The sequence below is a fragment of the Staurois parvus genome, unplaced genomic scaffold, assembly GCF_062004578.1.
Source record: "Staurois parvus isolate SC_StPar_1 unplaced genomic scaffold, SC_StPar_1.0 ptg000174l, whole genome shotgun sequence".
Lineage (NCBI taxonomy): Eukaryota > Metazoa > Chordata > Amphibia > Anura > Ranidae > Staurois > Staurois parvus.
Window position 1 is genome coordinate 1,451,812 of NW_028317970.1, and position 15,978 is coordinate 1,467,789.

The following is a 15,978-nucleotide window of genomic DNA, read 5'->3' on the forward strand; positions in this document are numbered from 1 at the left end:
ACCTCTATAGGTTAGACAATGGCACCCTGACTGCTATTAGACATCGGGATGAAATCCTTGGACCCATTGTCAAACCCTACACTGGTGCAGTGGGTCCTGGATTCCTTCTGGTGTACAACATTCCCAGCCTCATGTGGGGAGAGTATGCAGGCAGTTCCTGGAGGATGAAGGAATTGATACCATTGAATGGCCCCCGTGATAGCTTGACCTAAATCCAATAGAACCCCTCTGGGACATAATGTTTTGGTCCATCTGATGCCGCCAGGTGTCACTTCAGACTGTCCAGGAGCTCAGTGATGCCTCCAGATCTGGAAGGAAATCCCCCAGGACACCATCTATAGTCTCATTAAGAGCTTGCCCCAACATTGTCAGGCATGTATACAAGCATGTGGGGACCATACAAACTACTGATGACCATTCTGAGTTGCTGCAATGACATTTCAGTAAAAAGGTGTAGCCTGCTGCATCATTTTTTCACTTTGATTTTTGGGGTGTCTGAATTCAGTCCTCTGTAGGTTGATCATTTTCATTTCCATCAAATGATGGGACATCCTTACATTCTTAACACGTTACACCGTCCATATCAGTATAGAGATCCAGCAGGAGAGTTTTCCCCATTGAGATCTTATGGGTACTTGTCACCCCATATTGCACCAGGCAAACCAGAAAAGAGTGAAGGAGTCAAAAGAAGTGGCGTGGTAAGTAAAGTCCAAATACTTATCCACAAATGGAGATGATGATCCTTTGGGGAGACCCATGAATCAAATCAGTGAGCTCTTGATGGAGCAAAGTTGTTAGAACAACGGGGCCTCTTAGGAGGGTCTTTGCTGCTCTGCTCCCTGGACCTAGGAGATGGAGACCAGAGAACGTGGTTGAGACTCCTCACATGGATTTAGGATTTAGGCAATAACTGAAGAAAATCTTCTACTTTCATTGGTGTTTTAAAGACTGGTTGGTCACTGTCAGGGGTCTGCAGACGCTGAGGAAGCCAGGGTGAATCATCCCCTTTTGGATTAGAGTGAAGCATACGTTCTGAAACTCGCAACATTTACTGGAAACTTCCATGGAATAGTCCGCTAAAATGAGGAGCTCGTAACCATTGAGTTGTACGGAGCGTTGTTTCCTGAAATGAAATCAGAAATAGTTTTGCGCTCCACTACCAATTGTAAAAAGTATAACTATATAAATACCAGTCCAGCTTCACAAATGTGCATAACAATATCTCTGCAATTATATTATTGCTACAAACATGTCCTTATTAAATCCTTGACTTTGACACTTCTTCCAGAGCTAAGATACAAAATTATTAGCTGTGTAGTTCACCAATCATATAAAAATGTTTGTACACCTTGACCGGTTGTGCTCTCACCTGTTGTGTATGACCAAACCATTAAATGAGGTCATAAAAGACTTGTGTCCATTGATTGGGGCTAAGTGGTAAATGGATGGGACAATCCCTCTTTCCCTGGGATGGATGAATGGATGAACGGAGTGGTTTTTGTGCACTTTTATTTAGGACGTGTTAGTCCTATTATGCTTAATACATTATTTATGTTCACTTGGTGACTATTGTTCATGTTGTATTTCATCACAATCTATAGTGCACTTAGTTTGGTCCGGGTTCAGGCCTTTACATTTGTATGTATTATTTATGTTCACTTGCTGATTATTCCTCATGTTGTCTTTGTCACAGTTCATATTGCACCTAATTTGGTCTGGATTCAGCCTTTATACTTCTCACCTTTGTTTTGGGGTTATTTTTTTCTGTCTCCCCACTCTTCCAGTTATTGTGTCCTTAGCACTATTGATATTAGCGCAACACCATTTTATTTTTGTTTCCATAGTAGCTCACAAGACCCCACAGTTTAGTTGTTTCCTGAAATGCTGGATGAGTGATTTGTCCACATAATTCAGGTATTTGATGTGACGAGGAATTTTGCGGGATTCAGATGAAGAGCCCGGTCTATGAGCTCGTTCCACCACACAATTGTTACGTAAGCCTAAAGCCTCGGGTATGCGGACAGCACAGAGGTCCAGTAGTGAGCTTGCTTTTATATTCTGGGAGGCCAATGATCTGTAAATTGTTCCTCTGGGACCGGTTTTCTAGGTCCTCCACCTGGGACATCTGATCAGCTGCTGTGACATGCTGGAGATCCTCCTCCAGCGTCTCTATGCGGGTCTCTGTTTCTGAGATCCGGTTTGCCTGTTCTCCCATCTCCTTCCTAAGTTGCTCTATGCCAGCTTGTACCACCTTATCTACTGCTGCTGTGTTGATAGGCCATAGGAGTTCCATCAGTGCGGTCAGTGGCCTCCTCTGGAGTCCAGTGTGGTCAGTGGCCTCCTCTGGAGTCCCGCTCTAGCAGGAGAGAGTAGGGATGGACTACGTGTTCAAGTTGAACGTAAGTTTGACTTGAACATTGGCTGTCCGAGCGTTCGCTGAACACTAGAACGGTAAGGGTGTTCAGCGGGAAGTTCACCCACGCACCCCACAATGCAATTAGTGCTTTGTGATTGGCAAAAGCAGTGCACCGGACCACAGGTCCGGTGCAATGCTTTGGTCGATCACAGCTGAGTTCACAGGAAGATCCATGATTGGCCAAAGTCTTGGTGACTCAGGGGCTAAGTCCACACCCCTCACTATATAAGGCCGCTTACACAGAAGTCTTGTGTAGTGTGTTGGTGGAGTTAGGTAGGTGAGCAGTTTGTGGTGTTTTTACATTTCTGCATTAATGCTGTTCCCATATTTTTTTATTCTATGTGTATTTTTTTTTGTCAGCATCAGGTTCTGTTGCTGTATCCCTGTTCCCTTTTGTGTTGCAGGTGTTCCTCTTTCTGTGTCAACAGTAGTTTCCATTTTTTTTTAATGTTTTTTTTTTATTAAATTTTTTTTGGCACTAAAACCATTTAGGGCAGAATTGCTGTTCTCCCCTTCTACATCACAGATGTTTCTCCTTCTGCATCAGCAGTGGTTCACTTTTTTATTTACTTTTTTTACTGCTATGGCCAAAACAATGTTGCCCCTATTTTCTATAAAAAAATAAAATAAATTAATAATAATAATAATAGAGTGATAAAAATCCCCATCATGAGACAAAAGGTGAGGCAGATGCTCACAGACAGCTAAGAGGGTAAGCAGCCACAGTGAAAAGTGGTGGTGGTGGACATGGTGCAGGCAGGCCACACTTGTCCTTTTTTCTGGTGCTGGCCGTGTTATTGAGCCACAACATGCAGAAGAGGTGGTAGAGGGGATAACTCAGCCATCCTCATCCTCCTCATCTTCTATCACCCATACTCATACTATTTTTCCTTCCTTGCAGCAGCCAGAGCAGCCTATTCCTCCGGCTCCTTGTCCACCACAGCTGCTCCTTCCGTAGCCCCACCATCATGCATGGAGGAGTCACCAGAATGACTTGATCATAGTGTCAGTCCCATGCTGCTGGAGGCTGTGCAGCAATCTGAATGCTGTGATGTTGGTTCCCAGGATGAGGAAAGGAGTGACGTGAGCCTAGAGAGAGGGGGTGCCAGTGAGGGAAAAGAAATGGTCAGTCCTGTTCCCCCAGCCGCAGCACACTGCCAGCGTCTGCATCATATGGTGCAGGATTATCTAGGGGCAAGAACAGACTTGGAGACCTTTCCAACTGAGCATTCACTGGGTTACTGGGTCTTGATGGATCATTGGCCAGAACTTTCTCAATATGCCATCAAGCTACTGGCCTGTCCTGCATCCAGCGTGCTTTCCGAATGGACATTCAGTGCTGATGGAGGTTGTGAGGGATAAAAGAGTGCGTCTGTCCACAGACTCCATTGACCAGCTGACATTTATCAACATGAATCTATCTTGCCTCTGATGCTGATGTAATTGATTACATTTGTTAGGGATCTGGGATCCCTTGAAGACTGCCTACGCTGCCTATCCAATTTCTGAATCCTGATTTTGCTAGCTTCCAACAATTTCTTTTGATTTAGGGCACCACCAATACCCAAGGCCCAATTGTTCGGCACCTGTTTCACAACATAAAGGCTGGTTTGCCTTTATGTTGGCTATCCAAAGTAAAATGGCATCCATAGGTATTTATTTAGTCAGCTATTTGACCTTCCACTAAATGGCGCTGATGTTTTCTCTCTATTATTGACATCGGCCATTGATGTATCCCCTGAAGACGTGTGCACATGAAATGCATTGGTATGGCCTTATGTGGTAAAGACACACCACCATTTCCAGGACTCAGATCTGTGGCCATCTTAGTAAGTCCAGACTGTTTGTTTTACCATGTGGCTATATTGTATATTGGAGGTTTTATTAATAACATACTGCACAATATATATCATCTCTGAGCTGTTTTGTTGGTTTGTTGTTTAGGAGACCATTGTGTCCTGGGGCTGGAATATTGAGGAACACTGAGGAGTGTAAACGGAGACGCGGCATCAGCCATTCTAGATGTTTAGGAGACCATCGCGTCCTGGGGCTGGAATATCGAGGAACACTGAGGAGTGTAAACGTAGACGCATCATCCATTCTAGATGTTTAGGAGACCATTGCGTACTGGGGCTGGAATATTGAGGAACACTGAGGAGTGTAAATGGAGATGCAGCATCAGCCATTCTAGATGTTTAGGAGACCATTATGTCCTGGGGCTGTGATATTGAGGAACACAGAGGAGTGTAAACGGAGATGCAGCATCAGCGATTCTAGATGTTTGGGAGACCATTGTGTCCTGGGGCTGGAATATTGAGGAACATTGAGGAGTGTAAACGGAGACGCGGCATCAGCGATTCTAGATGTTTAGGAGACCATTGCGTCCTGGGGCTGGAATATTGAGGAACACTGAGGAGTTTAAACAGAGACGCGGCATCAGTGATTCTAGATGGTTTTGTATCTTGGCTGTCTGGTGAGGACATAAAAGGTGGAGTTTTCACACAGCTGGGGCCGGAGTGCCGTGTTTTCTTTACACCCGGGGACTTTCAGCACATGCTTTGGAGAAGATGGAGAGGTCAATATTGGACATGGAGTTGCACACTCGCACTTTAGGATTTGTGACTTCATATCTACATGTCCGTATGGAGAGCTGCAAGAACTGGAAGGAGAGAGCCGGAGGAGCTGATGGTTACAGAGGAGAGGCTCAGTTCTGGTGGGAGAACATTGCCTAGGAGACATCCCAACGCTCTCCCACCACTACCCAGCCAAGTCCTTCTTGTGTTAGCGCCTCCACTCTTCAAACCCCGGGAGATGTTCACCTGTCCTTCACTCCAGGCCAGGATCCCAAGAAGTCCCCCCTGTATCTCAGGCTCTCTCCTTCCTATCACAGGGCTTTTCAGAGGACATCTGACAGGGAATGAGGACGTGTTATACTGCCCCCCACCACCTGATTTCACCCTACGACACACTACCACATTGTAATTATGTGTATTGTACGTAGTGGTGGCTCAGTGGAGCTTGACAAGTGGTGCTGCTTGTCAGACTCTGCACCCCAAGTTAATAATGCTACAGCCACAGCCTGTTAATAGCTTCATCCGGCTGTTATTTTACTGTTCGAGGGCAGAAAAACTGGCTCAGCTGCCCATTTTTACCACCCCCAAAAAAGCCCAACTGAATGAGACCAATCTCATGAGCAATGGTGCCTATTATTCCCAGTGCCAGGTGTTTGTTTTATATATGTTTACATACTTGCAGTCCTTCCCGGGTCCAAAATGACTATTCAGCAGAATTCAGTTTGTCCTCCACAACCGTCCCAGATTCTCTTGTGGCCTCTTGAGAGAATGAATGACCCAACCGTGCTCTAAACAGGAGAGCTCCCCCTAGCTGCAGCCTAGGAATGACATTGCTAGGAGGTCTAATCATTCAGCTGCTACATACACTATATTGCCAAAAGTATTGGTCTGCCAGCCTTTCCACACACATGAACTTTAATGGCCTCCCAGTCTTAGTCCGTAGGGTTCAATATTGAGTTGGCCCCACCCTTTCCACACACATGAACTTTAATGGCCTCCCAGTCTTAGTCCGTAGGGTTCAATATTGAGTTGGCCCCACCCTTTCCACACACATGAACTTTAATGGCCTCCCAGTCTTATTCCGTAGGGTTCAATATTGAGTTGGCCCCACCCTTTCCACACACATGACCTTTAATGGCCCCCCAGTCTTAGTCTGTAGGGTTCAATATTGAGTTGGCCCCGCCCTTTCCACACACATGAACTTTAATGGCCTCCCAGTCTTAGTCCGTAGGGTTCAATATTGAGTTGGCCCCGCCCTTTGCAGCTATAACAGCTTCAACTCTTCTGGGAAGGCCGTCCACAAGGTTTAGGAGGGTGTCTATGGGAAGGTTGGACCATTCTTCCAGAAGCATATTTGTCAGGTCAGGCACTGATGTCGGGGGAGGAGGCCTGGCTCGCAGTCTCCGCTCTAATTCATCCCAAAGGTGTTCTATGGGGTTGAGGTCAGGACTCTGTGCAGGCCAGTCAAGTTCCTCCACCCCAAACTTGCTCCTCCATGTCTTTATGGACCTTGCTTTGTGCACTGGTGCGCAGTCATGTTGGAACAGGAAGGGGCCATTCCCAAACTCTTCCCACAAAGTTGGGAGCATAAAATTATCCAAAATGTCTTGGTATGCTGACGCCTTAAGAGTTCCCTTCACTGGAACTAGGGGGCCAAGCCAACCCCTGAAAAACAACCCTACACCATAATCCCCCCTCCACCAAACTTTACACTTGGCACAATGCAGTCAGGAAAGTACCGTTCTCCTGGCAACCGCCAAACTCAGACATGTCCATCGGATTGCCAGACAGAGAAGCGTGATTGGTCACTCCAGAGAACACGTCTCCTCTGCTCTAGAGTTCAGCATCTGATGCTTTGCATTGCACTTGGTGATGGAAGGCTTGGATGCAGCTGCTCAGCCATGGTAACCCAACTGTTGTTGTGCTCATCTGAAGGACACACCAAGTTTGGAGGTCTTTAGCTATTGACTCTGCAGACAGTTGGCGACTTCTGCGCACTGTGCGCTTCAGCATGCGCTGACCCCGCCCTGTCATGTGACGTGGCCTACCACTTGGCGGCTGAGTGGCTGTTGTTCCCAGTGGCTTCCACTTTGTTATAATCCCACTAACAGTTGAGCGTGGAATATTTAGTAGCCAGGAAATGTCACGGATGGACTTATTGCACAGGTGACCACCTATCACGGGACCACGCTTGGAGTCACTGAGCTCCTGAGAGCGACCCATTCTTTCACCAATGTTTGTAGAAGCAGTCTGGATGCCTAGGGGCTTGATTGTATACACCTGTGTCCATGGAGGGGATTGGAACACCTGAATCACATGATTGGGAGGGCGGGTCCAATACTTGGGGCAATATAGTGTACTTCCACTCCTTAAATCAAAGTCTCCTGACATTTAGGGGTCTCTTCATAACAGATTTTCCCAGCAATTCCCCCGGTGATGGCCGTGTATCTTCCATCTCTGGGAATGGGGGTAAATCACAAATGCTATTAGACTGTTTACTGAGTTGGTCAAATTGTTTATAATGATTTAAAAAAAATAACTGCTTTCAGTTTCTAGATGAGCGAATTCCTATGATACGTAATGTCATCACTGGATGAATACAATACAACCGATATTCGTCACAGCTGGACACATGCTACTCATATTTGTCCAATAATTTGTTTAAAAATAGACCTTTAATTGTTTGTGAAATCTCCCACCACAAAATGTACTCAGCCAATCACAGGTCAGGACTCCATTTTTATTCTTCTCCTGCCATCAATGGCCAACCCGGTCCCACACTTCATCCATGTCTTTGGGGACCTCTGATCTCCTTATGAACTGTTTCTTCCATGATGAAGATCAGCCATGGAGTATATCTGAGGTGTATATCAGGGTGTGCTTCTTCCCCACATGAGAGCTGGGATGTCCAGCAACATTTATCTAGAAGACATTTCCCGCACTCAAGGTACTAATACACCTCCAGGGTTGTGTGGGACCCCTGATGTACAGGAAGACAGGACTTCAGTGAGGAACATTTCCCTCACTCAGGAAAGGAAAGTGGCTTCTCCCTTGCATGAGATCTCTGATGTCTCTTAAGATTGGACTTCACTGAAAAACATTTCCAGCACTCAGGGCAGATATACGGCTTCTCCCCCATGTGCAATCTCTGATGTTTGTAAAGATTGGACTTATCAGAAAAACATTTCCCGCATTCAGAACAGGAATAAGGCTTCTCCCCCGTGTGCAGTCTCTGATGTGTGTCAAGATGGGACTTCCCTGAAAAACATTTCCCGCACTCAGGACAAGAATATGCCTTCTCCCCCGTGTGAGAAATTTGATGTGTATAAAGATGTGACTTCACTGAAAAAGATTTCCCACACTCAGGACAGAAATGCGGCTTCTCCCCCGTGTGCAGCCTCTGATGTCTGTAAAGATGGGAATTGTCTGAAAAACATTTCCTGCACTCAGGACAGGAATATGGCTTCTCCCCCGTGTGAGATCTCTGATGTGTGTAAAGATAGGACTTCTGTGAAAAACATTTCCCACACTCAGGACAGGAAAACGGCTTCTCCCCCGTGTGCAATCTCTGATGTTTATAAAGATTAGACTTCACTGAAAAAGATTTCCAACACTCAGGACAGGAATATGGCTTCTCCCCCGTGTGAGATCTCTGATGTATGACAAGATCAGACATTTCTACAAAACATTTCCCGCACTCAGGACAGGAATACGGCTTCTCCCCCGTGTGAGATCTTTTATGCAAAGTAAGTTTGAATTTAAAACAGAAACTCTTCCCGCACTCAGTACAGGAGAAGCTCTTCCCTGTTGGAAGGCCGGCCCGGTCCCGCACAGTCTGAGGTTCCTCAGGATACGAGGAATCCGATGGTCCATCTACACTGGGTGGTGCCGGATGGACATTGGAGGGAGCCGGGTTTTCTCCTGGACTATACTGTGTGATGTCCTCATCTTCTACTTTCCAGTCTGGAGACAAAGTGAGACAATCCTCGGAGGTTTTCCTCATCTCCCGGCCATGGACTAAAATGCAAAGACAAAGAGGATTACTAGACAGGAGCGGATTGGTTCCCCCAAACCAGGACTCCGCCCACATCAGGCAGCTTGGTCTCTGAGGAGCTTACAATTCCACCCTCAAGGGAACTAGGAAATGGCTCCTCTGATCTCCTACCAGGTCATTTCTTTATTCATGGACCTTAGTCAGAGAGTGAGGAAACAACCAGAACTGTCTTTTATAGGAGGGACAGTGATGAGGGGATTATAGGACGAGGGTCCCCACCCCCTCTATCACTCATCACTATTTTCCCAATGTTTTCCTATGTTTATATATAGTAGTTGGAAGAAGATAGCAGAAGTCAGCAGTATGTAATGTACAACATAGAGTATATAGTGCAGAGGTCAGGAGTATGTAATGTACAACATAGAGTATATAGTGCAGGGGCCAGGAGTATGTAATGTACAATATAAATTATACAGTGTAAGGGTCAGGGCTCATAATATTGGTATTCAGTAATCAGTGGAAGTTTAAACATTTACTGTAGACAAGTTGCAGAGATCGCACACCGCTGCCTCCCATCTCCTGAGACTGCACTCAGTGACTTGGGTCTGAGACACTACAGACATATCCCTCCACCCGGCACAGCCAGCAGACCACAGAGCAAGGAACCCTGGGAGAATTGTTCTGTCAGAGATCTTACTAGACCCGGGTATGGGGAAGAAGATCAAAAGCACACACCCCAGGTGCCTAGGTCTAGTAACGTCTATGGTGAAAATGAACATTTTTCTGCCAGCTGAACCCCAGAACCTCCATAAATCCAGTCTAGATACATAAATTGTGTCTGCAGCACAGAGAAGGAAGATTATCCGAGAGAAATCCAGGAATACAGGACGGGGAACACAGCTCAGGAAAGTGACCAGGGGATTACAGGCTGATATCACCCAGTCCCCGCCCTACTCTGGACCAATCAGTGAGCAGTATGGGTGGAGGAATGGATTTAGTGTTCATGACCCACCTGTGCTGATCTCTGTAGGAGTGTCCTCCTCTATAAATGTCCCCGTTATTCCATCCTCCTCCATAGACTGCTGATCATCCCTCACATACGCCTCTTCTTCTTCTGCTTTCACCTCAAATTCTATATCGATTGGATCTCCACTCTAAATCAAGGAAATGACAGAAAATATCATCTGTAAAAAAAAGCTCACATAGAACAATCCACACATTGTCTCTACAAGTCCATGTTCTAGATGCTCCATCCCACCAACCTTGCAATGGTGAGGGATGGTGTGACCTTCCTGTGTGGAATCCCGGGAATACAGAGGACGGGGACATCTCTCTGGGGGGTTCCTGGTATTAGGTGGCTCCATCATATCCTTGTGTCCTTCTGAAAACTCCTCCATCACTCCATACTCCTCATCCTCCTCTTTATACTCTTCTTTAACATCAATATTATCATCCCCGAGGATTCCACTCTGAAAGATATAATAAAACATTCATTGTAACAAACATGCTGTGTATAAATCACAACTACCAATAATTGTCAATCATCTACCTGATGATGGTGAGGGATGGTGTGACCTTCCTGTGTGGAATCCCGGGAATACAGAGGACGGGGACATCTCTCTGGTGGGTTCCCATGACTGGATCCATCTGTAGGAAACACACACACTGACTGAATCCATTGTTTCTATGTGTTTATCAGATGATGGGGGATCTAGGTGGATCCTCCGTACTGCTCTCTCCTTTACAATAAAGTCTCCTCTTACCCGGTGATGTGAGGGGCGGCTGATTGTCCATCATGACGTCCTTGTAGAGATCCTTGTGTCCTTCTAAATACTCCCACTCCTCCATGGAGAAATAGACAGTGACACCCTGACACCTTATAGGAACCTGACACACACAATGATACAGTCACCATCCAGACACATCCCTTGTCTGTTACTGGAGAATGTCCCAGAATTCCCGGCACCGCTCACCTCTCCTGTCAGCAGCTCAGTGATCTCTCTGGTGACTTCTAGAATCTTCTTCTTCTTTCTCTCTTCTATCAGGGAGGGAGGTGGAGGCAATGTGATGTCATATGATCTCCAGACTTCACAGGAGGAAAACTCTACATCTGAACACAAATAGTCACATCAAATGATATTCCCAGAATCCTCCTCACCTCTCCATTCAGGTCTCCATTTTATTAAAGCCCCACTTCAGGCTGAGGTATAATTCCCCCCCACAGGACCCCCACACTACGCAGGGTATAGGCTTGTTGCAGCATTCTGATGTCATTACATACAACGCAGGACCAACAGTCCCACTTTACATGTGAGGATACCAAGGGACCCCACATCCTAAGAGCATCAGGGAAAAAGATGGAGGGACATTGGGAGGAGGAGCTGTGAGGTCAGTGTGATGTCATAGGATTCTCTGACTCCGGTTGGAGGGACATTGGGAGGAGGAGCTGTGAGGTCAGTGTGATGTCATAGGACATATAGACTCTGGATGGAGGGACATTGGGAGGAGGAGCTGTGAGGTCAGTGTGATGTCATAGGATTCTCTGACTCTGGATGGAGGAACATTGGGGGGAGGAGCTGTGAGGTCAGTGTGATGTCATAGGACATATAGACTCTGGATGGAGGGACATTTGGATGGGGAGATTTGAGGGGTCCTCTATATGCGGCTTCCATACAAACCAAATCCTAGTTCCTGGGTGCGTCCTACCTCTCCTAAACTGAAGAGTGACCTTTGACCTTTACCATCCAGAAATCTGTCCGGAATCTGTGGAAATAAGCTGTCATGTGATCAGGTGACGTGCGGAGGAACGGAGTGTAAATAGCAGACAATTGTCTCCAGAGCCCCTAATGGTGGGGATGGATTTGGCGGCGTGCTGGTGCCAAGTTTCCTCCCCCCAGGGTCACTGCAGGTGTGGAGAAAAGCTGTGTAAGAGGATATGGAGGAGAGATGAGGAGGAGATCCAGGAATCAGGAGAAAGGTCAGGGCAAGCAACAGACGAGCGCATCCAAGAGACCAAGCCGGGGTCACTACACAGAAAATCAATCCAAGGAAACAACAGGCAGGACGAGGAATAGCAAGAAGGAGCTGAGAGACAAATGAGAATATTGCTCAGCCAATGGGAGATGATCTCAGCATGACTTCCATCATGAAGGAGATGAGGGGGAGGGGAGGAAGTCACTGAAGGTGACCATAGATCCATGGAAATTCAGCTGGTTCAGCAGGGATCGCTCACATTTCCATCCATGTGTGGCCACTGCCGGATAAAAGCCACTCCCCCAGCGGCTGCAGCCAATAGCTTCAGTGCTGATCTGTGTATTCTGAGAGCGGAGGAGTCCCCCCCATAGTAAAAAAAATGTTCCGGCTCCCGGAAGTGGGGGAATGTTCTGCCCCTGAAGGGGTTAATCTGGGTTCCCACACTATATGTGTGTATCATCATCTGCTGCAGATAAAAGACGTCACGGTGACTATGGAGGAAGAGGATGGACATGATTATGGAGGAAGAGGACGGACATGACTATGGAGGAAGAGGACAGGCATGACGGGGGTTACTGGGTGTAAATAGGAAATAAAATCTTATTACCTCCTCTGCTGCCACTTCCACCAACATCTCCTCTCTACTTCCTGTCTGTACCTGACATCACTTCCTGTCTGTCTTCCATAGATACTTCCTGTCTTGGTAGAAGTGAGATCCCCACCTTGTGGAACTCAGAGGAACTGCAGCCCTGAGAATCGTCTGGTAGTGTGACCCCGGCCTTGGTCAGCATTCTGACTGTTCTCTTGTCATATTTGCCCTTTATATATCCTTTGTGGGGAAGTTACAGACCTGGGTTATCCAATCTAATCCATATGATGGCAATCAGCATATAAAATCCTCCATTACTCAGCAGCAATGTCCCGAGGCTTCCATCTTTCTCACACAGTATAACAAACTATTGACATTATTGTCTGCCTGGGGCCATGGCTGGACCTGGAGGTGACATGAGAGATCCTCATCTACAAAGCTTAGTTCACACTGTAGTGATACAGAAATGTATATCTATGTGAAGATAAATACAAGACGATGATATTGTGAAGAGGGATTTATTTGTGAGAATATTGCAGATATACTCCATTTGTAGATATCAAAGTTTCCATCTGAAGACATTGTATGAGGGATTCCTAGATCACAGATGAAGAGTGTAGACTGTATAGTAAGAACCCAAATCCATGGCACCGCTCCAACCTGCACCTCCTAATGACCACGGACCAATCAGATGACAGCACCTGTAGTCCGTCTCCTCTCCTCTCACACTCTGCAATGAGCTTATTCTTCATATTTTATTGTTGATGATGAAGTAACTGCATACATATAGTCTCCTCCCGAACCTCACTCCCTGAACATGTTCCACCATAATGGGCTTCTACACATAGAGTAGTCTGAGGAAGAGGAGACCGCTCCTCCAAACAGGTCAGCCATTTGAGGGTCCTCTGGTGATGTGGAGATGATCCGGCTATGGCAGTGGTCTGTGAGTATATATTTCCTTGGATACAATAAAGCTGTGATTTTTGGTATTGTACTAGGCTGGTCGCCCTCGTTTTCCTCGTCTGTATAGCACATTGAGTTGTGTTTGGGCTACTCTATCCTTGTGAGCAATCCTAATGGGGTGAAATGCAGAATCAAATATGAAGAATGGGCTGATTCCGGAGTGGGACTCTTCATCTTCTTCTAGACGGTCTGGTCACAGATCTCAGGAGAAAACAGGAGAGATTGGATGTGATGAAGAACACCTTCCAATGGAGAGGATTTCCATCAGAATCATTGAACCTCACTCTGTAAACTATAGACACAAATCAGGAATAAAGGACAGAGTGTTAGAAGGAATGTAGAGGTTCCCTTTGTGACCTGGTATAGTTCCCTGAGATTTGGTGAGATTATCCAAGAGAAATGGAAGAATCCTTATTATGAGAGTGTCATGAATGGGGGTGCCAAAGATTTGGGTAAGAAGGAGGCCAGCTGACACCCAAGGTCTTGTCCTCTATTATGTGTCCTTGGCAATCAGTAGATTGTTGCTAGAACCCCATGTTCCCCAGTCAGAACACGGGTAACAACGGTACAACAGCATGCACACTCTAATATCCCATGGCTACCACCAGGTGTCAAGGACACAAGCCCAGCTACCCAAGGTGTTGTCCTCCATTATGTGTCCTTGGCAATCAGTAGATTGTTGCTAGAACCCCCCCATGTTCCCCGGTCAGAACACGGGTAACAGCAGTACAACAGCATGCACACTCTAATAGCCCATGGCTACCACCAGGTGTCAAGGACACAAGCCTAGCTACCCAAGGTGTTGTCCTCCATTACGTGTCCTTGGCAATCAGTAGATTGTTGCTAGAACCCCATGTTCCCCGGTCAGAACACAGGTAACAGCAGTACAATAGCATGCACACTCTAATATCCCATGGCTACCATCAGGTGTCAAGGACACAAGCCTAGCTACCCAAGGCACGGACCTTGTTTGGTGTAGTAGGAAATGAAGGCAGAACTTGATTTCGGTAGGACAACCCTGCTGTGATATAGTATTCACAGCCTGCAGTACCTCTGGCCACCACTATAGGGAGACATCACCCAGATCAATCTGGCTGGCCACACATAGACAGATACAAATCTCACATACAATCTGGTGTATTCGCAGGGTTGGGGGAAGTCTAGCAATCACCACAGACTTCTGATATTCCTCAGACTACCTCCCAAGCTAGAATCCTTGTTATCACTTTTCCTACTGCCCATGAATACCCACAAACACCAGACTCACGATGTACGACAGCATGATTAACCCCCAAACTCCTGCGCTGCCACTAATCTATTCACCAAACTCAGGATAAGATATACAATGTAATATCTAATAACATTCAGAACCCCCGAACTGCTGCAACCACCCGAATGTGTTCCCACATCCAGCAAACGGTAATTAATAATTAATGGTGCTGCGCTGCGCTCAATCACAAAGACTCCTCCCCCTTACTAGTGTGTCATTATAATTGTGTAACATTGTGCTATAAACAGCTGTAACTCCAATCCACCGTCTTCATTTGTGATAATAAATGTCATACTAGAACATCATTCTAATGACATAAAGCCGGGCCATACACTGGTAGACATCAGATCTGACAACCACCAACTTCATTTATGATTCTTCTTCTATATATAATAAATAATAAAAGTAAACTCCCTACAGAGCCCCCAACCCACAATGTGATAACAGGTGTAAGCAGTGTGGGAATACTGGGGTCATAGTCAGCACATCAACATGTTATCTGTGAGGCTCAGTGAGGTGACAGATCATTCATCCGTATCTATGTCTACAGGGATGTCAGATCATTATTGCCATCTAGGTGTTCATTCCTCCAATCTTCACACTCCAGAGCCGACTATTCAGATTTTTATATTGGAACCATTTGTCTTCTACTGACCACTAAATGAAGAGAACACTGTATCTGTAATACTGAACATTGAATTCCAGGAATATCTGTCATATCATGCCACCTTTACAGGGTATGTTACATCCCAACCATTGCTGGTGTCCTCCATGTCTATGGTCACCTTACAGAGACTATCTGAGATATGTTCCAGAAGGTCCTGCCAACATTCCATACCAGACCCTTATGTGAGCATGCAGGCCAGGCCATGAAACAGGAGAGGGGAGCGTGCAGATTCCACATCTTACACCATGCCCTCAACATGGGGGGACTTGCCAGGGGGGGCACCCCGGAAACACCTTGTTCCCATGTTGATAAGGACAAGTGCCTCTTGGTAATCCTACTTAATCACAAAAATATAGATTGTAAAAAAGAAAACAGTTTAAAAAAAAGTCCCATGATGTAGATCAATGTCTATCATGAAGTCCAACAACCACCGAAAAAAAAAATCTGATGACCAAATGTGAAAACCCAACTCACTGAATGACAGATCCCTGACCTATCATCTGCAATATACAGGAAGGGGAGGGGATAGTGAT